At 37.8% G+C, this 27,406-nt stretch overlaps 1 protein-coding gene across 3 annotated transcripts in view; it reads right to left on the bottom strand.

Annotated features, from left to right (window-relative positions):
• The window catches only part of LOC141389576 (uncharacterized), a 446,726-nt gene that overhangs the window by 166,956 nt on the left and 252,364 nt on the right, over positions 1–27,406 (bottom strand). The window contains exon 1 of one of the 3 annotated variants that reach the window (XM_073961286.1): positions 295–408. The exons of the other annotated variants lie outside the window; for them this stretch is intronic. The gene's annotated coding sequence lies outside the window, so the exon portion shown is untranslated. Of the gene's footprint in view, positions 1–294; positions 409–27,406 lie in introns of those variants that run through there. 3 annotated transcript variants of the gene reach the window in all.

Below are 27,406 nucleotides of genomic sequence, written 5' to 3' on the forward strand. Positions count from 1 at the left end.
ACACTAAACATTGTCCGCTGTTCGGAAACGGAAAACACGCCATCATTTATACATTAATTATTTATTAGCTCCAATCAAGAGCAAAATTGTTTATTATTTTTGTTCGTATTGTTTTTTCTTCTTTTTTTATTATTTAATTCATGTTTACATCAACAATTTTTAATATTTATATTGGTTTTTTACTGGGTTTGGCCATGACGGGGAATATTTGTTGTAAAATTACCAAAATCCCCCAAATGACCCATCTCCCTCTCTCGCTCGCTCTCCTTTACTAATTGTATGTGTATTACTTACATGCTTTAAGGCTTGTTATGATGGCGTGAGCCAAGGTGTGAGACTTTAATTGTTTAATTTTCAATTCAATTCAGCACAGGTGAAATGGCCACAACAACAACAAAAGCAGCAACATATGAATTATTTATACACAAATGCTTTGCATTGGTCGCAATTAATTATTTAATCAAGTTTGCACAATTAAACAACAGACGTTTAACGTTAGACTTTTACAGCCACTGGATGTTGATGTAGATGATGGTGATGGTGAGGACGATGATGATGTTGTTGTTGTTATTGCTGTTCTTATTGCACTACCGTAAACCGGCTTATATGCCTTGTGACGTTTTGGCAAACTTTTACCAAAAATTTTCATAATTATGCAAAGTTCTTTGTTATATTAGACGAGTTGTTTACTTTGAAAGTCTCTACGGAGTCCAAAAGCCGGATAACAGCAACTCACTTGAACCTAACAACAACACCCGAAATGTCAGTTTGTTTACATGAAGCACAAGCTATAAGGGATGGTGTTTATTGACAGAGGAATGCAGATAGGGAGAGGGGTTGGTATAAAGTTATTCCATTTGTTGGACAAGTTAAAGCCCTTACCAATTCGGTTACCTGGTAACCAACCGACCTGTAACTGTAGTTATGGTAACATGAACATATCGTTGAGGGTAGATTTATTTGAAGTATGACCACAGTGGTTTTAATAGGAATTTATATTGATTTATCAAAAGATTCAAATACGACAAAAATACTTCTCTCATAGCATACACTCAGCTTATGTGAATTGAAACTTTCATCTACGGAAAGATTGAATGTATTTAGGGTCTTTTCAGAATTTTGTTGCCTTTTTTGGACATTTGAACTTGCCGACAAAAATGTTGATAAGGATTAAAGTTCAAAAGTGTTGCTGTGGAGGTATTTGAAGGCATGGAACGACATAGTCCACTTCGAAAGTGGATCATATTTTGGGAGACATACATTTTCGATAGATATCGCGCTCACTAATGATTTCAGTGGGTCGTCGTATAATTTTTGGACCAGCGCGGACTTGTCCCCTGCAAACATAATATCGCTGTAAACAGGACCACAACGAACAGCATCGGTATAGATTTCCATAACTAAATTTGAACAAAATGTTAGGAGATCCAAAGTTTGGATCAAATTGGTTGCCCCGTTCAAGAGATATCGTGCATACTATTTTAGTGACATTGTTTTAAATATTGGGTGAAGTACTGGAGGTTGGGGACCGGTATTGTCCATCTTCCAAAAAAAAACTAAGTTTGGACAAACTATGACGAAGGCTAAATTTTAGGCAAAATCGGTTTATCAGTTCGAGAGTTATCGTGCTCTCCAGCCACTACATATGGTGTCATATGAGTTTTTTACACCTTTCGGGCTGTTTTCTCAGGAAATATTGGCTCAAAAATATTGGCTAATTTTTGATAAAACATTATATAATTGTTCCACAAACATCCCGGAAGGGACAAGGGAGACTTCTCTCATGCACTCCGATTCATATTAGCTCAATGATATGGGACCTACAGTTTATCGCCGAGTCCGAACGGCGTGTCCTAAGACACCACTTCCAGAGAAGTTTTACATGGCTGAAATACTCAGCAAATGTCGCCAACATTTCTGAGGTGTATTTTGCCACAGTTTGAAAAGGCGGATGTGCATTCCATTGCACCACGGTGGCACCCTTGGACAAAACATTGTGAATGCAAAATTTTGGACCGTTCGAGAGTTATCTTGCGCTCCAACCACTGCATAGGCCCCGATGAAACTTGTACTGTCGTATGTGGGGCAGTGAATACAAGTTGTTACAATAAAAATGAAAGCGATTTGAGAGCAGTTCCTAACCTGAACTTTTCCAAAAATTTGTGTGGGTGGTACCAGAAGAAGTGGACCGATTGAGCCCATCTTGCAACCTCATCTAAGACTGGTAGAAATGTTACGATGTGCCAAGTATGGACCAAATCGGTTACTTCCTTCAAGAGTTACGGTGCACACAAATTTTTCGAACTTTTGTGCAGAAGGTACTGGAAGGAGTAGACCGATTTGTCCCATCTTCGAACTTAAACTTAGTTTGGACAAAATATTACGAAAACAAAATTTTTTACCGAATCGGTTGATCCGTTCGAGAGTTATCGTGCGCTCCAGCCAGACAGACAGGCGAACGGCAGCGGGTCCTTTCGTACCGGATTGACCCGGAATTACACGACATCATTGGTCCGGCCAACGGCTGCCACCTCAGTGTACATATGTTTGTATTTGTTGCGTTTTTCTGTGTTGGGAGCAGCATATCCCGGAATGCCTGCTCCGAATTATTTTGGTCCGTGCCGGGACGGAGGAAAACCCAGGACCAATATACTTGTGCTCGGTTTTTCACATCCGCATCTTCACCCACATCCAGCCTTCGGTGAGATGCAATAGATGTCAGGAGTGGTTGCATCGTCGTCTGATTATGAGACTCCCCAGCAGTCCCCTAGACAACAACCGCACATGCAGCCTTTAACACCAGCCGTTGTTGTCCCAATCCCGGAAAATGCATCCTTTTTGCAATTTAATTGTAATGGACTCCGAGGTAAGATCGAGGAAATAGTAGATTTCATGAGTCGGAGGAATATCAAGGTCGCTGCGGTGCAAGAAACCAGCAAAAGTGATACAGTCAGGCACTCCACGCTGTTTGAGGACATTGAGCAGACAACCCTCCTGCCAAGCTTGAGACGTTGGATAGTCAATTATATGTGTGGACGCCAGTCGTACGTGGAATTCAGGAACAAGAAGTCCAAACCCCGTAGAGTGCAACAGGGAGTTCCCCAAGGTGGGGTGATATCTCCGGAACTGTTTAACCTCTACCTCTCCTGTATTCCGCTCCCTCCAGACGGCATCGAGATCGTAACGTATGCGGATGATTGCACGATCATGGCGTCAGGTACCTATCCTGATGAGATCTGTGAGAAACTGAACAACTATTTAACCGATCTTACCAACTTTTTCCATTCGACGAATATGCAGATATTCGCCACAAATCAATAGCCACTCTGTTCACCACATGGACAGCGCAGTTTGGAAGAGAATTGAATGTCGTGGTCGACGGTAGCAGAATTCGGACCACAAACTGTCCCAAATTTTTAGGGGTCAAATTCGACACTACTTTCACGTCGTGCGCGCACGCCACAGCTATCTGCGACAAAGTAGGAACAAGGTCCACAAGTCCCTTGTTGACCACATATAACGCGATAGGCCAGTCTGTGGTAAGCTATGCGGCGCCAGTTCGGTCCCCGGGATTATGTGATACGAATTGGAAAAAGATTCAAACCTGCCAGAATGTCGCCGTGAGAACAGCAACAGGGTGCGTCCTCAAGTCTTCAGTGGACCATCTACATGAGGAGGCAAATATCCTTCCAGTAAAGCAACACAATGAGATGCTTTCGTTGCAGTACTTGCTGGGTGTTACCGTGAGAGCCATCCCGATCAACATCTGCTGGCTAGGCCGGACACATTCAGGCATATCAAGAAGGATATTCATGCTCTAGAGAGGAGGTCCAACAATATAGGAGAGAACCCCTAGAACAACAGGCATATCAAGCAGGTTTAAGTAGTATTCACACTGATGCAGTTGCTAAGGCCATAAGCAAATCTAGTGTGAATAAAGTCCTCGAAATACATCCCCCATCTATTGCAGCTGAAGAGCGTCAGCTGCCACGACAAACTAGAGTAGTTTTGGCTCAACTACGCTCGGGATATTGCAGTCGCCTAAATTCTTAGTGGGCGGAAATCGACCGCGCTGTGCAAGACATCTGCCCAGTATGTGGCATGGGCCCGCACGACACAAAACACCTTTTCAACAACCCAGCCAAACCTACTCATCTAACTCCAGTGGATCAGTGGTTACATCCCATCGAAGCAGCCACTTTCCTGGAACTGGAGATAGACCCAGAGCCAGATTGAACAGAAGAACTAACATACAAATATAATAATTAACACTGTTACAACAAGAATAACAATGGACGGAAATGGCTAAATCAACTCCAAATTGTCTGAAACGTATTTCGTCCATACATACTTGGGGCCTAAAACCATTATTTGAATGAGGTATATTTTGCCCGTATGAAAGTATATACCCTCGTTAGCATAAGTGCTGAGCGTATACTCAAGCCGAGGGTTTTAATTCATCTAGCAAAAAAATATTGTTGCAGTCATAATTAAATGAATGCGCTCTTAAAATTTTCAACCCGTCATTCTTGACCTTGTAACTAAATCTTACTTTGGGAGTCATTCCTTTCGATAGTTATTGTGAGAAACAGCAATCAAATGCCAGGAAGTGTTGACTTCCCCACGAAAACGATTATATGAAAATCTCAAAAAAACCACGAACAGCCATTAAGCTGCATTTAAGCTTTGGAAAACTTTGTGTAGGAGGTACCGGAAAAATTGGACCGATGGAAGAAGTATTACGAGAAACAATTTTCGGACAAAAATTGTCGATTCTTTTTAGAGTTATAGTGTGGATCATTTTAGCGAACAAATTTAAACTTTTATGGGGGAGGAACCGGAAGGAATGGACCAATATTACGAGTGGCAATTGTTGATATGTTCGAGTGTTATGCTGAGCTCCAACTAGTCAGACAAACAGACGGTGTAAATCGATACCAAATTGTCTGAAATGGTTTTCAGCTAAACATATGGATCTAAGGCCTTTATTTCGATGGGGCCTAAGACCTATAAACCCATGACAGACTAAAGGCTGAGAGCAAAAAATTAGGTGGATCTTACGACGACAACAAACTTGTTTTATATAAAATACTTTTTTAGTTCAGCCTTTTTTATTATCAAAGGTTTTAAGTGAAGCCAGAGTCAGGATGTTGGGTGGTTTCTATGGGTATCGCCTTGAATATTCCTTATATAGCGATAACGTTTTGAAATTGCTGAATTCCAGTATTTCATAGATAAAAGTTTTTGTTTTGTTTTTAATTTCATGCGGATTCAACTACAGCAACAAATGTAGGATGTCGAAGGTAACAACCATCGTTATTGTTTTGGTCAACAATTATATGTGTTGTCGCCCGTCATACGTGGATTTCAGGAACAAGAAGAGTGAAATAGGGAGTTCTCCGAGGAGGGGTTATACTCCTATCTTCGAAACTGTTTAACCTCTATTTTTCTGCAATTTCACTCCCTGGCCAACACATTGAGATAATTACTTATGCGGATAATAGAACATACATGGCATCAGGTCTCACCGTTGATAAGATTTGTGTTAAGGTAAATGCTTACTTCATTGCTCTTGCAGAAGTCTTCCACGCGAGGAATATGAAAATACGCATACGCCAAAATGTCAGCAGCCACATTGCTCAACACTGGACTGCGGAGAAAAAAATCCTACTGAATGTGCAGATCTTTGGGTCAACCACTTAGGATGACAAAGTTCTGGGGGTTACATTATATAAATAAAATAAAAAAATAAAGTCCGCACATTCCACATCTATCTAGAATAAGATGGGAAGAAGGAACAAGGTCCTAAAGTTCCTAGCCGGTAGAACTTGAGGATCAGATAAAGTATTCTTGTTAAGCACAGGCAACGCCATAGTTTGTACGTGTATGGGAGACTTTAAAAATTTACCAAAATACAGTCCTGAGAACTCTAACAGGTTGTCTCCTGTCGATGCAGCATCCGCTTGAGTGCTATAGACAAAACCATTCAGTTCACCATTTTGATATATCTTCATTATAGTAAAGATAACTTGTAGATCAATGGGCATATTAAGCAGGTTTGTATAGTATTCCTACTGATGCATTTTAAAGGATCTAAAAACGAAAATTTTCGGTAAGTTTCCCACCAAAATAAAGTGTTGTCAACTTTTATTTTATCTTTTCATTCATAATTTTGCGTTTTTATTTTACCGATTCATGTCGGTAACGGCAAAAAAGTTACAGAATTTTAGAGTATATAATAATTGTTCCACAAACATCCCAGAAGTGACAAGGGAGACTTCTCTCATATCAATGAGTGCACCCCGATTCATATTAGCTCAATAATATGGGACCTACTGTTTATCGCCATGTCCGAAGGGCGTGTCTTAAGACACCACTTGTAGAGAAGTTTAAAAGGCTGAAATACTCAGGAAATGTCGCCAACATTGAAAATTTAATGTCGCTTGGCCTGCTGCACACAACCAGCTCAGAGACAGATGGATTTAGGAGACTGGTAGTTCTTTTGATATAAATTCGCCTGTAGTGAGATTCTGTAATTTTTTTGTCGTTACCGACAAAGATCGGTAAAATAAAAACGCAAAAGTTAAAATAAAAGTCGACAACACTTGTGGCATCGATAGGAGTTAGCGACTACTTTATTTTGGTAGGTAACTTACCGAAAATTTTAGTTAAATATCGAAATTATAGACAAATTTAAATTTCCTGTTATCGATAATTGTCGGTAATTCTGTCGTTAAATAGTTATATGGGAAGGTGCGACAAAAATATTTATAATCGTGGGATCAATCTGATTTTTTCAGAATATGATAAAAATAAGTCAAAAATACTTTAGCCAAAAAAACAATAAATATGGACCAGTTTTTCCTAAAGGCCCCATGTAGCGGTATCACCCGATTTCAGGTATTTTGAAGGTTTTATCTACATTTTCATTCCTAATTGGCTGTACTTTGGTATTTGGGGTTCCCAATGGTCAGAAACCTTCTGCACCAAAAATTGTGGCCTTAGGTCCAGATTTCAGTATAGCTCTTATATTACGATACCTCCCGATTTCAGGTATTTTGAAGATTTTACCAACATTTTCGGCCCGAATTGACTGTCATTTGCCATTTGGGGTTCTCAATGATCAAATACCTTCTGCACCAAAAATTGTGGTCTTAGGTCCAGGTTTAGGTATAGCCCTCATATTACGGTACCTCCCTATTTTGGTTATTTTGAGCTTTTTATCTACATTTTCGGTTCGAATTGGTTGTAATTTGCTATTTGGAGTTCTTACTGGTCAAAAAACGTCTCCGACTGGTATCGTGGACGAGAAAGGAAACAAATTATTCCATTTGAGGTCAGAATATTTCATAACAAAATTCGGTGCGACAGAACTTTACATTTTTACTTGTTTTTCATATTATATGTAGCATCATACGTATATCAAAAATATACAAATGTAAAAAAACAAGTAAAAATGTATCAGTCGGCTTTGCCGACAGAGATATACCCTCAGCATGGGCAAATTGAAACACTTTTTCACAAAAAACTTATGTAGTTAGGGGGTTTCAAAATTTTGGCCGTATGAACCGACAAAAATGTTGATTAGGATTAAAGTTCAAAATTTTTGCGGAAAAGGTACTTAAAGGAATGGACCGACATAGACCATGGGGGTGCCATAGGGGGTTTTCACACCCTTCGGGCTGTTTTCTCAAGAAGTATGGACTTGCCCCTGAAATAACTTTTACCATCGTAATTGAGGCAGCGAATGTAAGTTGCTTCAACAAAAATCAAAGTGATTCAATAGCAGGTCTTAAAGTGAACTTATCCAAAATTTTGTGTGGGTGGTACGGGATGGAGTAGACAAATATAGTCCATATTCGAACCTGATCTATATCTGGTAGATATTATGAGAATGTGTAAAGTATGGACCAAATCGGTCACTCCCATAAGAGTTAACGTGAGCACAATTTTTCCGAATATTTTTGAACTTTTGTGGGGTAGGTACCTGAAGGAGTGGACCGATATGGCTTATCTACGAACTTAAACTAAGTTTGGAAACAATATTACGAAGGCCAAATTTTGGCCGGAATCGGCATTTCTGTTCGAGAATTATCTTGCGTTTCCACCCATAAACATGGTGTCATAGGGTTTGTTTTTCAATTTTCAGGCTATTTTTCAGGAAGTATGGACTTGCCCCTGAGGAAACTTGTACCTTCGTATAGGGGACAGTGAATACAATATGTTACAACAAAAACCAAGGCGATTCGTGAGCAGGCCCTAAACTGAACTTTTCCGAAATTTTGTGTGGGAGGTACTCGAAGGAGTTTACCGGTTGAGTCCATATTGGAACCTCATCTAAGTCTGGTAGAAATTTCATAATGTGCAAAGTAATGACCAAATCGGTAACTTCCTTCAAGAGTTAACGTACGCACAAATTTTCCGAACATTTTCGAACTTTTTTGGGGGAGGTACCGGAAGGAGTGGACAGATACAATCCATCTTTGAACTTGAACTGTTTGGGCAAAATATTACGAAAGCCAAATTTTGGACCGTATCGGCAGATCCGTTCGAGGGTTATCTTGGGCTCCAACCATTACATACGGTGTCATAGGGCTTTTTGTAACTTTCAAGCTATTTCCTCAGGAAGTGTGGACTTGCCCCTAATGAAACTTACAGCGTCGTATAGAGGACAGCGAATACAACTTGCGTAAACAAAATCCAAAGCGATTTGAGACCAGGTCCTAAACTGAAGTTTTCCGAAATTTTGTGTGGGAGGTACCCGAAGGAGTGGACCGATTGAGTCCATATTGATACCTCATCTAAGTTTCGTAGAAATTACACGATGTGCAAAGTATGGACCAAATCGGTTATTCCCCACAAGAGTTATCGTGCGCACAAGTTTTGCGACAATTTTTGAACATTTGTGGGGGAGGTACCTGAAGGAGTTGACCTATATGGCCCATCTTCGAACTTAAATCGAATCTGGACAAAATAATTCGATACCCAAAATTTGAACCGAATCGATTGATCCGTTCGAGAGTTATCGTGCGCACCAGCCAGACAGACAGACGGACGGACATTGCTAGATCTACTCAAAATTGTCTGAAACGGATATCGTACAAACATACTTGGGGTCTAAAACCATTATTTCGATGAGACACATTTTTGGTCGTATCAAAGTGTAAATACCCTCTTTAGCCTAAAGGCTGAGGGTATAATAAGCTCATAAGTAGATCCCAAAACAAAATGTCTAAATCTTTAAAGAAAAAACCAAAACAAACAATTAAAACACAAAACAAAGAAGAAACTGAGAATACAGTAATACGGCATATTCACTGAAACGACCAGAATCATCGTCAGTATTTTTTATGTCACACACGGAAATGCAAATATCAACTTTTTTGTAAACTTCACACTATTTCGAACATTCTTCAAAAAATTTGGAGCGTGGCGAAGGATGGCGAAGTTAGTAAAACTCTACTTCAATTTTTAGGACTTGGAAACAAAAATCCACAAAAAAAGTATTATAAAAAATGTGATTTTCAGCACATTTTATGCGAATAATGTGTACACATTTTTATGTAAAAGTAATTAGAAACCCTTGTACTAAAACTTTCATTTCGAAAAAAATAATTTCATCCTTTCAATTTTGAGTTACTTGCCTTGTAAAAAGTCACAATTTTACTGATGTTTTCAAAGTTTTTAAGAGATCATACGTAAATGTCAACTTCTTTTGTTTTGTTAAATACCGTTATAAATTACAAAAACAGTGCTGGAATATTAAAATATAATATGTTAAGAGAAAATTTGCTGAATTCTCGCCGAGATTTGCTGTTATCGATTTTTATCGCAGGATGGGACCAGTGTGTGTGTACTGATCCATTCATAGGGTTTCTCATGACAAATCAAAAAAAAAAAAAATATAGACCGTAACACCGTGCAACGAGATTTTTGGGGATGGGAAAATAGATGTTTCTTGGTGGGAAATGTTCGCCACAGGTCGCGTTTTTAATGGTGTGATGATTTTCTTGATTCCTCCTAAAATGCGTTTGCATCATCGTTTTAGTCAAATAGAATAAGGAATCTTTTTGTAGAACATATTGACCTAATACCTGAATTTCCTCTATTATTCTTGCCCTATCTATGTAGCAGAGAACTGCAATTTGCCACTCATGAGCCACTTGCTAAAAAACAAGCCTACGTATTGATTGCCACCCAAAAAAAAACAAGATCTCTTAAAATACATACTCATAGACACTCGGGTATACAATACTTTGCCATGTCGTTTTACGCACTCGGTAACATTTTATGCCTCACCTTCTTACTCATGGCACAACAAGTAACAATTGTTACTCAATTGATTGTCTTATGCTCTTTGATAGATAGAGTGGAACAAGTGGCTCAAGCATTTGTATGATAATGAGTTTACCTAAGCAACATCCACCAATGTAAAGCATAAACAAAACCACGCACAATATTACAAAAAAAAAAACACAAAAAAACTACAAACAAAGGCACACAAAACACAATCCACTCATCTACGATCAGGAGTGATACCAGATAAGTTTGGTCGAAAACCGTAAATTTTCGGGAGCCAAAATCGGCAAAATAGTATTTTAAATCGGCGAATACAATAACTTGTATTTAAGTTAAAATTATTACTACATAAGATAAAATATAAAATGTTAAGCAAAGAAAAAAATTACCAATTCATGAAATAAAACAGTTTTGTGACAAATGACCACCTACGAAACACTGTTTTTGAAAAAAAAAAAACGGTGTTCACTATAGGTCGAGAAGGACTGTACCGATCATCATACATTTTTGTGGGCGTATTGAGTACAACACCGCCCAACCCCCCACTTGCCGCTTCTGGGATGCTTGTGGAACAATTACACCATAGTTTTAAGTACACGAAAATCTTTTCTTTAAAGAAGAGATTTTTTTTAAATTTTGAACGTTTTTTGGAAAATAAACTACCCAATTTTTTAACAAAATTTAAATTTTAAAAGTCCACCATTTTTTTAATTAATATTTTTCAATTTCAATTCTTGCCTAAAGACAAGATTATGAGATACTTAATAAGCCAATAGAAATATGTGATGATCCGTCCAGTCGTTTTCGAAATAGAGCGGACACCGCAAGACGCTTTTTTAAATACAGTGTCTCGTAGATGGTCATTTGCCACAAAACTATGCAATACTTTTCAACAAAAAATTACCGAAGGTAGATCAAAATTTGCCTTTCCTCGTGAAAAATATCAGTTAAAAAAGTCTGGTACTTTTCTTGAAAAAAAACCATAAAAATTATGTTTTTTGAGCTGTGTGACCCTTTAAACAAAATTAATAGCCTGTTTATATTATAGCGTTTTTTCGGGTTAATCTTTATGAGAATTTTTCTTGACGTATACACAATGGAATTGACATTTAAAATACTATAATAAGGTGATTGATTTATGTATAGTTGTCTTTCAGAGATTAGTGCTACCAATTATTCACACAAAATGCAAATTGTATGTGAAAAAGTTGACATAACTAAAAATCGGCGTTTTAGGGGTAAAATCGTCAAATCGGCTTTTCTGTTTTTTGGTCTAAAATTCGTCAAAATGCCGATAAATCGGCAAATCTGGCATCACTGGTTAAAATTCGTTTTACACTCATTCCACTCTCTAATGCTCAAGCAACGGACGTAATGATCGAGTGGAGAACCCACTAGCTATTAAAATGCTGGAGAACCAAAAATTTTTGTGTGGCTTATTGAAGATCTCTGCTATGTAGTTTACTACCAAACGAGGCTTTGGGCAACTGTTCATACGGTACGCGGTAGCAATTAGAAATGGCACAATGTACAACAAAAATCACATGCTACTCACTTATATCGAGGACATCGAACAAGCAGTATTGGATGACTTTCCAAGGGTAGAAGAACAATGCCAGTGAAATTGGTTGAGACCAAGACCAACTGTGTAATCTGGCAACAAAAATTTTAAGTTAGTTAAGGACGTCACCTACCTCTGCTCTAGTGAAAAAGTTTGTTTTTGCTTTGGTGGTGTGTATGCGATATCCGACTAAACACGTGTGTTCCGTTCTTTGCTGTTGTTGATGCGATTTTTTCATCCACAGCACATATTTTTAAATACACATTGTAACGTGACCGATACATGTTACATATATTAGTTTGGTTTTACATTGCCCAGCTTAATATATACCCCACCTTAACGTGCTATGGCAATTCCCGTTAAAGGTCCACTTGCCATTAGTATACGTACATCACGAAATATCGAATCTTGTTTGACAACCGATATTATAGAATTATTTTACTTCAGTGTAAAGAAATGTGAACTATCTTTAAGCTAAGGGGAAATAATTCTCAATCGCTTTATTTTACTCCCTAGCTAAATATTTCGGTTTTTAACACCAAGGGTCGTCAAGTGCTGGAGTTACCCGAGTACGAAATATTTGATTTGTGGCAGTGTCCGCAGTCGGATGATTTCGTAAAAACCCAAGGCCTTGGTTCCTGCGATTCGTTCGCTTCCGCGATTCGTTCGCTTCCGCGATTAGTTCGCTTCCTGCGATTCGTTCGCTCCCTGCGATTCGTTCGCTTCCTGCGATCCGCTCGCTTCCGCGATTAGTTCGCTTTCTGCGATTCGTTCGCTTCCGTGATTCGTTCGCTTCCTGCGATTCGTTCGCTTCCTGCGATTCGTTCGCTTCCGCGATTAGTTCGCTTCCTGCGATTCGTTCGCTTCCTGCGATTAGTTCGCTTCCTGAGATTCGTTCGCTTCCTGCGATTCGTTCGCTTCCTGCGACTCGTTCGCTTCCACGACTCGTTCGCTTCGAACTTAATCAATCGTCTCTTCTCGTTCCAGACCGACTACAAACGAGCCGAGTGCCACCAACCCGAGTACCGTTAACGGGGATACTGAGCCGAGGGTCAATAATCCGATTGCCGAAACCAAGGAGCCGACTATACCGAGCCGAGTGCAACCAACCTGATTCCTCAAGCCGAGAGCCATCAACACGAGCAAGCCGAGACGAGTGTTGTCCACCAAACTACATTAGGCCGATCGTAGCCGAACGTCATCAATCCGACTTCAACGCCGAGTGCCGTCAGCATCCCTACCACAACCAACTCACTTCCACCCACTTTTACGGGAACCAATATACCTACTGGCCGACTCCACTCCTCCGAACACCGTCGGGCCGATATCAGACGATCCCGCCAAAGCCACGGAAGATAGTAGCGTACGACGTCCACCATACGAAGCCACCCTGCCGAGACGAATAGTCGCACTAAATAAGTAAATAAGCCTATAGTACACGAACCCCCCACATGTTTCTCATTATTTAAACACCAAGAGAGGTGATAATAAAGAATTAAATCATCATAACTCGTGTTTTATCTTAAGGTTTTGTGGGTCCTTGAGCTGACCCTGGAAGTGACTGAACTTACCTCAGCCATAGTTAAAACCCTCGTTATAACATTCACACGGGCAAAATGTGCCTCATCGAAATAAGGGTTTTAGACCCCAAGTATGTTTGGACGAAATGTGTTTCAGACAATTTGGAGTTGATTAAGCCATGTCCGTCCGTCTGTCTGTCTGGCTGGAGCACACGATAGCTCTCGAACGGATGAACCGATTCGGTTCAAATTTTGGCTTTCGTAATATTTTTTCCAAACTTAGTTTAAGTTCGAAGATGAGCTATATCGGTCCACTCCTTCCGGTACCTACCCCACCAAAGTTCCAAAATGTTCGGAAAAATTGTGGGCACGATAACTCTTGAAGGGAGCAACCGATTTGGTCCATACTTTGGACATCGTGAAATTTCTACCAGACTTAGATGAGGTTCTAATATGGACTCAATCGGCCCACACCTTCGGGTACCTCCCACACAACATTTCGGACAAGTTCAGTTTAGGACCTGCTCTCGAATCGCTTTGATTTTCGTTGCAATAACTTGTATTCACTTCTCCCCATACGACGGTACAAGTTTCATCAGGGGCAAGTCCATACTTCCTGAGAAAATGGCCGGAAAGGTGCAAAAAGCCCCTATGACACCTTGTGTAGTGGTAGGAGCGCAAGATAACTCTCGAACGGATCTGTCGATTCGGTCCAAAATTTGGCCTTCTTAATATTTTATCAAAACATAGTTTAAATTCGAAGATGGCCTATATTGGTCCACTCCTTCAGGTACCTCCCCCACAAAACTTCAAAAATGTTCGGAAAATTTTTGCGCACGATAATTCTTGAAGGGAGTGACCGAGGTAATCCATACTTTGCACATCCTAATATATCTAGCAGATATAGGTCAGGTTCGAATATGGACTATATTTGTCCACTTCTTCGGGTACCTCCCACACAAAATTCTGGATAAATTCACTTTAAGACCTGCTCTCGAATCACTTTGATTTTTATTGAAGCAAATTGCATTCGCTCCCTAAATTACGAAAGTAAAAATTTTTTCAGGGGCAAGTCCATACTTCTTCAGAAAACAGCCCGAAAGTTGTAAAAAACCCTATGGCACCATATGTAGTGGTTGGAGAGCTCGAACCGAATACTGCGTTCGTTCACACTTTGGATATTGTAATATTTATTCGAATATTAAGTGAAATTCGAAGGTGGTGCTCATAGGTCCACTCCTTCCGGTACCTCCCCCACAAAAGTTCGAAAATATTCGCTAAAATGGTACTCGCGATATCTCATACACGTAGCAACCGATTTGGTCCAAACTTTGAAGCTCTAAATATTGTCGAAACTTAGTTTATATTCAAATTTGGGCCTTATCCGTCTGATCCTTGGGGTACCACCCACACAAATGTTCAACATTTTTGTGTGGTTAAGGGTCTGTCGAGGATTCTTCCTGTTTATAGCGATATTAACTTTTTCGTAGGCTAGTATGGTAAAAAAGCCCTATCTATCGATATTCCCGCAAATTTTTGCGCTTTAATCCTATCCATATTTTTGTATTTGAAAGCCCCCCTAAATACATACGTATTTAGGAAAAAACGTATTTCAATCCACACAGGCTGAGGGTATATCTTTGTCGGCAAAGCCGACTGATGCTTTTTTACTTGTTAAGGTATCAGTGGTTACAAACTATCTCCGCCTAAAATTGTGGGCAGGAAAGAAAATAATTATTCCGTTTTACTTTAGAATATTTTATGGGCCGGACCGAACTGAACTCTTTTTTACTTGTTTATTATTTGTTATTCTTTCTACTTCTTGTATTTGAAAATTTGTATGTATCTGTCTGTCTGTTCTTGCTTTTCTGTTTGATATTCTATGCATTTCAATAAAAGAAAAACAACCATTATTTATTAATGTGTGTATGTTTGTATTTATATTTCATCTAAACAAATATTTGCTTGCACCCAAACAAATATTTGTTGGCATTCGAACATATATTTGTTTGCACCCAAACATATATTTGTTTGCATCCAAACATATATTGGTTTGCATCCAAATTTTACGAAATATATAATGGTATAAAAAATCATAGAATTGGCAGAAACCTCTTAACTGAAAATCAATATATTCTAAAGACATTCGAACCACAAGATGTCATTTCTTTACAGTTATAGACTGAGGATCCTAAGTTTTTAACTTGTTCTATTTGTTTACCATGAAATTACTTTTCGTTTACTAACATTTAACCACTGTATATAAGGCAAAACTTTTTAATTTCTCTCCCTCTCTTTTTTGGGAGAAAAACAACAAAACAAATGCATGAATACTTTAGAGAAATACTCGTTCAATATTTTTTATGGAAAATATTGGCACTAAATCAATTTAAAAGGTAGGTATTTCAAAGTTCACTTTGTTTACTGGACAAAGGATACGTGATAGACAACGGGAAATAAACAAGCCCATGCGCTCACACAAGCCTGCACATATATGTTTGGTATAAACGAATGTCATCAATATTTGGTTCAATTGAATGATTTTTCGTTGAAATATTTCTATTAATTTCACAACATAATGGAACAAAGAAATATTTGTTAATTCACAATTTTTCGGAATATAGTAAAATATAGAATATAGGAATTTAGTAAAATTCAAACGCAATTATTCAAATTTTTCAATGTTTAATTCTTACCACCGCTGCAGCATAGCTGAATTTTTCACACGATTCATAGATTAACATTAAATTGAAATGCTAATTTGTTTTATTTCAATTATTTTTTTCTTAGAATTTGAAATCGTAACGCGTTTATTTCACTCATGTGTTCATTGACTTTGTATAGTTTGCCGAAAACTGACATCATTATTCCAGCATTTCGCAATATAACTTCTCCGTTCATTCATTCAATCGTCATTGAATATCGAGACTCTATCGAAACTTCACTTCAAATTAAAGTTTTCGTTTCGTTTCACTTTACCATGCTTTCTTCCAGTCAAAACACGACGATAGCGTGTTTATAGCTGATAAATCGAGCGATAATTACAAACAATTTTTGGCGACACACCATAACTTGAGTGTGTTCGCATGAAATTGTTTGGCACTTCATATTTGCGAATTCAACCATTGCTGCTTCTTCTTTCTTTCTTACCTCCGTGTTTCTTCCTTGAGTGTTTCTTTTGCTATGTAAATAGTTGGCAAAAGAAGTGAATGAACTCTTTGCATTTGTCATGGGGAAAATATTATGAAATAATTCACAGAAATTCTTGAAAAACTATTCTGTGCTAAAACTGCTAAAACTTTAATAAAACTAATAAAGATGATGATGAGAAAATGAGTAGGTAGGTGATGCTGGAGGAGAGTTAAAGCAATTATGTGAGGTTACGATGGTTATGAAGTACTATTTTATGAAACACTATGCAAGATATGAAAATGTGCAGAACTTGCATTGGTTCCAATGTTATATCTTCTTATTTTGGATTTATTTATAAAGATGTGCAGATCTGTCTCCGTAATGCAAAAAGGCTGTTTATTGGGGAATGGCTTTTCGATTTTTCTTTTTCTGCCCAACTTTTTATACGAAGGCTGCACGAAAACTTTCTGGCCTAGGCAACACCGTGTGTTGCCAGGCGCCATTTGATTTTTTTTTTTTTTTAAGTTTGACAGTTTTTAGCCCAAATGTATTCAGGACAGTTTGTCATACGCCCATGTGTTGTATACAGTGACTTCAAAAAATCACAAAAAACACAAACATTGTTCCACAACATCCCATACGGGGCAAGGGAGACTTCTCTCATATCAATGAGTGCACCCCGATTCATATTTAGCTCAATGATATGGGACCTACTGTTTATCGCCGAGTCCGAACGGCATGTCTTAAGACACCACTTGCGGAGAAGTTTTTCAAGGCTGAAATACTCAGGCAATGTCGCCAACATTACTGAGGGGTATTTTGCCACCGTTGAAAAATGTTTGATGTTGGCTGGCCGAGGAATCGAACCCCCGACCTTCTGCGTGCAAGGCGGGCGTGCATACCATTGCACCACGGTGGCACCCGACTTCAAAAAATCACTTTTGCAAAAAAAAAAAAGAAATTGTATGTGCTTGTGGACATATTGATCCGATTACGTACTTAGCTGGCCCATTACAGAAAATTTGTTTTATAAGCCGAACTAAGAAAAGATTTCTAATTCCCTTTATTTGTTGCTTCGCTCTCTGGAATACCGCGCCTTTTCATCTCTGCTTCCACTTGTTTGCTCCATCGATTCCTTGGTCTGCCAGGTCCGCCATGTGGCCCGTATTTATACGCCTTTTTAGCGGGTTCATCATCGCTCATTCTTATGATACGGCCTAGCCAACCCAAGCGTTGCATCTCGATACGTTTATCTAAACTGATTTCGTTGTATAGCAAATACGAGTACAGCTCGTGGTTCATACGGCGTCGATATTCACCAACAACGCAGATTGGTCCGTAGAAGAATTTTTCTCTCAACGACACCAAGCACTGCCTTGTCCACATGGACAAGTATCAGCACGGGTAGTAGCAGTGCTTTGTAAAGTGATACTTTTGTTTGACGAGATGTGGCTTTGTTTTTAAATTGCTTACTTAAGCCAAATTAACATTGGTTAGCCAATATAATTCTTCTTTTTATTTCACAACTGATGTTGTTTGTTGTGTTTATAGGAACCAACTTCCACTGTTGGTCCGAGCTCTCGCCGTTTACCGCCAGACCCACTTTAGCAGATTCTCCTTCGATCTTTATAAAGGTATCAGTTACTTCTTTTACTGATCGTCCTATGATGTCTATATAGTCAGCATAGATTGTGCCATTTCTCTTAACGTTTGCCTCTCGTATGACCTTTTCCAGCAATATGTTGAAGAGATGACACGAAAGGCAGTCTCCTTGTCTGAGACCTCTTTGTGTATAAAACTGTTCGGAGAGGTTCTTTCCTATTTTAACTGAGGATCAAGTGTTAGTTAAAGTCATTTTACAAAGAACTTTGCGGAGATACCAAATTCAGACATGGCTTGGAATACCTTTGAACGTAGGAGGCGGCCGAAAGACTGCTTTATAATCGATCTTTTTTCCTGCGGAAAAGACGTTTATCCTCTCCTTTTCTCCCGATTCCTCTCTCGTGCGCTACGCGTTACAGCTGTAGAGTAGCCCTATATGCCGCATTTTTCTCTTCGGTAGTATCACGACACTCCTGGTCATACCATGGGTTCCTTGGTGCAGGTCTCTCGAATCCAAGTATGGATTTTATTATTCACAATTTTCGACGTGGATAATCACGAAAAGCGTGCATCGTATGTCGATAAAGGGCCATCCTATAACTCTATGGAAAACTGGGTTAATGAATTCAATTGTGATCGACATTCGCCAAAAAACGAAGGTCGTGGTATTTGCCAAAATCAGACTTTGTGCCAGAAAAAATTAAGTATGCAAAGATTGCCATTTTATATACCATGATATAGAGGCATCCTTGGACATTTTTTCCACCAACTAATATTTGATATTGCCTGATTTGTTTGCCTGAAATCTCCTGAGAAAAAAACGAACAAAATAAGAAGAATCATTCTGTATCATGACAATGCGAAATTTCACACATTGATTCAAAGTTCCCAAAATGAACAAGTTCCTTAAAGTAGTTCCATAGTTCCGACATCGATATAGTTCAACGAATTTTTCTCTTTCGTCGTTATTTTCATTCTAAATAGTTCCAGAGACCGAAATAGTTCAACAAATCTTTCTCTTTCATCGATCTTTTCGTTCCAAATAGTTCCGAGACCGAAATATTTCCAAGAATCTTTCTCTTTCGTCGCTCTTTTTGTTTTTTTTTTTTCTTCCCAAATAGTTCCGAGACCGAAATGTTTTCATTGTTTGGTGGATGAATTGGCATGAAAATAACTAAATTGCAGCGAATAAACAGCAACAACGAAAGATCGACGTAGGCGTTAAATTAAAGGAACGAGAAAAACGAAAAGAACTATATGAACTAAAGGAACTATGTCCATATTTATATTAGGCAATTTTTCTTGTGGCAATTGTCAGTTTGATGAAGGTAGAGCTGAGGTGTATGGTAACCCTTTGCCTCTCAACACCCTCTCCCAACCACAAAGTGACAATTGCCGCAAATAAAATGGCCTAATGTAAATTGGGACTATAAAAACGCAAGAGCTGGATAAAGTTCCAATAGTTCCATGTCCGGAATAGTTCCTTGGAACTAGTTCGTTCCGGAACTACACAACTCTACAAAGCAACAATTATTTGACCGGACAAAACGTTGAACTGATGAGTCATCCGCCGTACAGCTGTGGCTAGAGATCCCATGACTTCATTTGTAATCTCGACTTTGTGAACTTGGAAACCCTATAAAGGACACACCAAATCCGTAACAACAAATAAAAAAAGTATCAGTCGGCTTTGCTGACAGAGATATACCCTCAGCCTGTGTATATTGAAACTTTTTTTCCCAAAAACGTATGTATTTAGGGGGTTTTAAAATTTTGGGCATTTGGACCGACAAAAATGTTGATTAGGATTAAAGATCAAAAGTTTTGCGGAGGAGATACTAAAAAGAATGGATCTCCAGCCACTACATATGGTGCCATAGGGGTTTTTACACCCTCAAGAAGTATGGACTTGCCCCTGAAAAACTTTTACCATCGTAATTGAGGCAGCGAATGCAAATTGCTTCAACAAAAATCAAAGTGATTCGATATCAGGACTTAAAGTGAACTTATCCGAAATTTTGTGTGAGAGGTAACGGATGGAGTGGACAAATATAGTCCATATTTGAATCTGATATATATCTTGTAGATATATTAGGATGTGTAGAGTATCGGAGTGGGACCGATATGGCTTATCTTCAAACTTAAACTATGTTTGGACAAAATATTATTAAGGCCAAATTTTGGACCGAATCGGCAGATCCGTTCGAGAGTTATCTTGCGCTCCAACCACCTCACACGGTGTCATAGGATTTTTTTGCAACTTTCAGGCTATTTTCTCAGGAAGTATGGACTTGCCCCTGATGAAGCTTATACCGTTATATGGGGGGCAGCGAATGCAAGCTTCTACAACAGAAATCAAAGCGATTTGTGAACAGATCCAAAACTGAACTTTTCCAAAATTTTGTGTAGGAGATACCCGAAGGAATGGACCGATTGAGACTACATTGGAACCTCATCTAAGTCTGGTAGAAATTTCACGATGTGCAAAATATGCATCAAATCGGTTACTTCCTTTTAGAGTTATCGTGCCCACAAATTTTCCGAACATTTTCGAACTTTTGTGGGGGAGGTACCGGAAGAAGTGGAACGATATAGCCCATCTTCGAACTATAACTGAGTTTGGACAAAATATTACGAAAGCCACATTTTGGATCGAATCGGTTGATCTGTTCGAGAGTTATCGTGCGCTCCAGCCAGTCAGACAGACAGACGGACGGACATTGCTCAATCGACTAAAAATTTTCTAAAACACAGTTCGTCCAAACATACTTGGGGTCTAAAACCATTATTTCGATGAGGCACATTTTGCCCGTATGAAAGTGTATATACCCTCGTTAGCATAAATGCTGAGGGTATAAAAACGGGTAAAATTCTATAGGAGTACCTCTTTTATTTTTCTTGAAACTGCCAAGAAAATGGGCAGATTTTGCTTTATCTACATTCACATAGAAGGTTTCCCATTGAGGAATGTTATCGGGTTGACGAAATAAATCATTCTTAAACGGAAATAGAGTTCAAATTAATCGCGTCATTATCAAAATCGTTTTGTCCGCATGTGATTTTCATGTACAGCAAGACCATATCTTTTAATTTGTATATTTTTTTCGAAATATAACTTGGATGCATTGATGTAGCATCGGCTGCATCTAAGCATTAAAAACCCTATAAAACATGTCTAATTTGCGCAAGGTACAATAAATTTTGTTCCGCATCCGGTTTCAGTGTCACCACGAAAGTCTACATCGATATATATCTATTTCAAGGCGATCAATCAGGAACCGTGGATGTAGCATCACACACTATTTTTTGGGATAAAATTAATGTAGCTCCCTTATCAGTTAAGTTTTTAAATCTCAGTTTCCTCAAAAACGAAGATGCTGCACTAGTTTTTTTCATTGTAGTGAAAACGGCCCCCAGAATACGCGATAAAATGCGCGATATTTTCGAAAACAATTTTAGGTTATTTTCCTACCTTGGAATTTCTTGTATCTCACGTTTTAGTAGATACAATCAAGTACGAGTAAATCGAATGACAGTTGTAATGACAAAAAACTCAGAATAGCTAGTTCTACAATCCTGTATAGGATTTTTTGATAAACCTGTTTGCGGAATGAAATTAGAAGAAAATTTCAAAATACACTGTAAATCTGGCTCCAAAATGTCAGCATCATTTAATGGTAGAAGCAGATCAAATTTTGAAAAGAAATACATTAGTGACATTATCCTTATTTAGTTGGCTTCTACTTTACTTTGACAGGAAAATCGTGAGAAGTGTGGTTTAATCACAAATCGAGAGAAAACAAAAAAATACACGATGGCTTCAACCCAATTTTACCCATTATTTAACAAAAATGTAGCCACAGCTTCCACGCAAATTAACTTTTGAGGCCAATATTTTTGCCAAGTCTAAAGTCATTTCATATTATCCGAATGTATTTAATTTGTATAATATACAACCACATTTCGCGAGTTATTAAAGGGTAAACCTTGGCTTCAACTATATTAAATTTCCAAAAATATTTTCAAATATATCGCGTGTGTTTGTTTCTATCTCCTGGGAGTGACTGCTTCGGGTAATGTGCGACAAAAAATGTTTGCTCGGTAACGCCCCATAAAAATGTACCGGCGATTTGTTTTTGTATTTTTTCACATTTTAGAACCAAAGTTGCCGTAATTTGGTAGTACGTTTCTCGGTGGGTACGATTAGTAGGTCCAATTAGTCTAATTCCTACAATGTAATATTGCATTTTTAATATGAAGGTACTTCCCGATTTAACAAATTTTAAGGTTTTACACTGAAATAACAGTAATTTGATTTTATTTAATTAATTCTCTTTCGAGTTGAGCTGTTATGACCTAAGAGGTACATTGAAAAATTAGGAGTCTACCGAAGTCCCACATAGAGATGGACAGTGGGTAAATACCCAATTGGTAAATACCCGGTAAATTGGGTAAATTGGGTAAATACCCATTTGTGGGTATTTATTTGGGTATTTACTATATTGAATCGCTAATACAACATCTTAGACCCTATTTCTGGGTTTAGGTTATGAAATCGATTCAAAATAGATAGTTTTACAATACTTTAAACAAGTGGGTAAATACTTGGGTAAATACCCGAGTATTTACCCAAGTATTGGGTAAAAACTCATTAACTGCCGAACCAATTGACGTAGGCTGACAAAATTTGGCTCAAATCTTATTTATATCAAAAGAATATCTAGTATTGAAAATGGGGTCTCTGGGTCCATGTTTTGATATAGCCCCCATATAACCGTACCTCCCGATTTAAGGCATTTTTTGTCTATTTGCCTCATTGTACAATCATAGTGGCTGAAATTTGGCACAGTGAGTTCTCAATATGTAGAAAATATCCTTGCAAAAATTTGTCAACATAGGTCCACGTTTTCTAATAGCCCCCATATAAGGGTACCCCGATTTTGAGTATTTACCCAAATGTTGGGTAAAAACTCTTTAACTGCCGAACCACTTGACGTAGGCTGACAAAACTTTGCATAAATTTTTCTTATGTCAAAAGAACTTCTGCTACTGAACATGGTGTCTCTGGGTCCTTGGTTTGATATAGCCCCCATATATCCGTACCTCCCGATTTAAGGTATTTTTTACTTATTAGCCTCATTGTACAATCATATTGGCTGAAATTTGGCACAGTAAGATCTCAATATGTAGAAAATATCCTTGCAAAAATTTGTCAACATGGGTCCGCGTTTTCTAATAGCCCCCATATAGGGGTACCGCGATTTCGAGTATTTACCCAAATGTTGGGTAAAAACTCTTTAGCTGCCGAACCACTTGACGTAGGCTGACAAAACTTGGCATAAATCTTTCTTATGTCAAAAGAACTTCTGGTACTGAACATGGGGTCTCTGGGTCCATGTTTGGATATAGCCCCCATATATCCGTACCTCCCGATTTAAGGTGTTTTTTACCTATTAGCCTCATTGTACAATCATATTGGCTGAAATATGGCATAGTGAGCTCTCGATATGTAGAAAATATCCTTGCAAAAATTTGTCAATATAGGTCCACGTTTTCTAATAGCCCCCATATAGGTGTACCCCGACTTCGAGTACTTACCCAAATGTTGGGTAAAAACTCTTTAACTGCCGAACCACTTGACGTAGGCCGACAAAACTTTTTCTTATGTTAAAATAACTTCTGGTACTGAACATGGGGTCCCTGGGTCCATGTTTTGATATAGCCCCCATATATCCGTACCTCCCGATTTAAGGTATTTTTTACCTATTAGCCTCATTGTACAATCATATTGGCTGAAATATGACATAGTGAGCTCTCGATATGTAGAAAATATCCTTGCAAAAATTTGTCAACATAGGTCCACGATTTCTAATAGCCCTCATTTAAGGGTACCCCAATTTCGAGTATTTACCCAAAAGTTGGGTAAAAATTATTTATCTTCCGAACCAATTGACGTATGTTGCAAAAATTGGACTGAAATCTTTGTTTTATCAAATACCTTCTGGTACTGAAAATGGGTCCTTTGGGTCCACGTTTGGTATAGCCCCCATATAACCGTACCTCCTGATTTCAGAAACCCATAATGGGACTACAATAAAACGTGGACCTACGTCGAAAATTTTTTGCAAGGATATTTTCTACATATTGAGATCTTACTGTGCCAAATTATAGCCAATATGATTGTACAATGAGGCTAAAAGGTAAAAAATACCTTAAATCGGGAGGTACGGATATATGGGGGCTATATCAAAACATGGACCCAGAGACCCCATGTTCAGTACCAGAAGTTCTTTTGACATAAGAAAGATTTATGCCAAGTTTTGGTAGCCTACGTCAAGTGGTTCGGCAGTTAAAGAGTTTTTACCCACATTTGGGTAAATACTCGAAATCGGGGTACCCCTATATGGGGGCTATTAGAAAACGTGGACCTATGTTGAAAAATTTTTGCAAGGATATTTTCTACATATTGAGAACTCACTATGCCAAATTTCAGCCACAATGATTGTATAATGAGGCTAATAGGTAAAAAATGCCTTAAATCGGGAGGTACGGATATATGGGGGCTATATCAAAACATGGACCCAGAGACCCCATGTTCAGTACCAGAAGTTCTTTTTACATAAGAAAGATTTATGCCAAGTTTTTGTAGCCTACGTCAAGTGGTTCGGCAGTTAAAGAGTTTTTACCCAACATTTGGGTAAATACTCGAAATCGGGGTACCCCTATATGGGGGCTATTAGAAAACGTGGACCTATATTGACAAATTTTTGCAAGGATATTTTCTACATATTGAGATCTTACTGTGCCAAATTTCAGCCAATATGATTGTACAATGAGGCTAATAAGTAAAAAATACCTTAAATCGGGAGGTACGGATATATGGGGGCTATATCAAACCAAGGACCCAGAGACCCCATGTTCAGTTGCAGAAGTTCTTTTGACATAAGAAAAATGTATGCAAAGTTTTGTCAGCCTACGTCAATTGGTTCGGCAGTTAAAGAGTTTTTACCCAACATTTGGGTAAATATTCAAAATCGGGGTACCTTTATATGGGGGCTATTAGAAAACGTGGACCTATGTTGACAAATTTTTGCAAGGATATTTTCTACATATTGAGAACTCACTGTGCCAAATTTCAGCCACTATGATTGTACAATGTGGCAAATAGACAAAAAATGCCTTAAATCGGGAGGTACGGTTATATGGGGGCTATATCAAAACATGGACCCAGAGACCCCATTTTCAATACTAGATATTCTTTTGATATAAGTAAGATTTGAGGCAAATTTTGTCAGCCTACGTCAATTGGTTCGGCAGTTAATGAGTTTTTACCCAATACTTGGGTAAATACTCGGGTATTTACCCAAGTATTTACCCACTAGTTTAAAGTATTGTAAAACTATACATTTTGAAACGAATTTACAACCTAAACCCAAGAATAGGGTGTAAAATGTTGTATTTGCCATTCAATATAGTAAATACCCAAATAAATACCCGGTAAATACCATCTCTAGTCCCACACACCATCCAACCATTATGCTAAGTTTCACTGGTGGTTAAGTCCGATCATCAGGCATATTTCTCATTTAACCGAAAATCACGAGGTCTCATTGATGATAAACATTACATCTGATAACTACTTCGGCCCGATCAAATTTAACGCTTTTATAACTTGTTTTAATTAAATGTTATTACTCTACATCAAATTTTGTATGAAAAATGTGTACTATTTTTCGTTTTGCTAATATTAAGTTGCCTAACTGTTAATAGTACAAATATTGTATTAGAAACGCCATTTGAACGCATTACCACTTTATACACAGCAAATGTACACAAGTGTATACAAATACTAATACATGAATTTAGTACAAGGACAAACTTTTGATTTTAATTTTGATTATCGATATCTTGTTATTTGGTATCTGCTTGAAAGTGATATGAATGTCATTTGTTATTTATAAAATGTTAAAAATTTGTCTGGTTTTACAAAGAGTGTAGCACGTACATCAACACATCTCCTATATTGAACTTTTCTCACATATATAAATATTTATCATTGTTGGTTGATAGAAAAGAAAACAATAAAATTCAAAATTTGGTTATTTGATGCATTTTATTGACCCAATAACTTAGTAGGTTTTTGTGCATAAAAATCAAAAGAGCTTCATAAATATTCAAATAGTTGTGGTGCTCAGTTTATGTATGGATAAATCCACACACATACATATACATATGTCCACATGTAAGCAGAATGGGGATTTTTTGGTTTGGGTACTAAGAGTTGATGATAACCATCATCATGGCATTGTTTGAAAATCGAAAAAATAACATAGAATTAAACAATAACAACAAGTTCAAAACGATTATAAATAAATGCAACAGAAATGTTGGTGACATGAATAGTTAGGTAGGTAACTACTTATTCTCATCAGTAGACCACATTGGACTATGAACTTTATATTCATACTTATTGCACTGGGGGCATGTTCATACATGGAAGATAGATATGTATTTGCACATTTTTAATCAAGGTAGATTATTAGCAATTTTATAAAATGTTTCACATATGTTTATCGTATGTGAATTGCATTTGTGTTTGTAAATTTTTAATAATAAATGAAAAGAAATTGCTTATGATAATCTCATGTAATATTTATAAGATGCTATTTAAAAGCAATGTGTTAGCTTTACATGCATTTTTAAAATACAATGTAAATATCTAAATTTAAAAATAAAGATTACGAAAAATACTGGGAACTAAATAGAGAAATTCAAAGAGAGATACGTAATGCTAAAAATAATCACCTAAATACTCAATGTCAGGAAATTGAAAGACTTATGAGCCTACATGACGATTTCAACCTGCATAAGAAATTGAAAGAAGCATCTGGACAATATAGGAATACAAATCCATCTGTCCTTTTCAATAACAACAATGAACCGGTCTTTGAAATTGCAGAAAAGAAACATATCTGGAAAGAATATATCCAAACACTATTTAAGGATGATAACAGATCAAGCTACGTTAACAATGCATCAGATTATATGACAGGAAACAGCATCACAAATAATGAAGTAGAATCAGCAATAAAATCCCTTCGAGATGGAAAAGCTACAGGACCTGATGAAATTCCAATTGAATTATTAAAAATGCTAAATAACAGCAACATTGAGCTACTGACAAAACTGTTTAACTACATCTACGATACTGGTATATACCCACAGGATTGGCTAAAATCCACCTTCATAACAATACCAAAAAAACCCCATGCCAAAAAATGCAATGACTATC

Source organism: Musca autumnalis, unplaced genomic scaffold (genome assembly GCF_047663935.1).
Source record: "Musca autumnalis isolate F117 unplaced genomic scaffold, ASM4766393v1 scaffold_1, whole genome shotgun sequence".
Lineage (NCBI taxonomy): Eukaryota > Metazoa > Arthropoda > Insecta > Diptera > Muscidae > Musca > Musca autumnalis.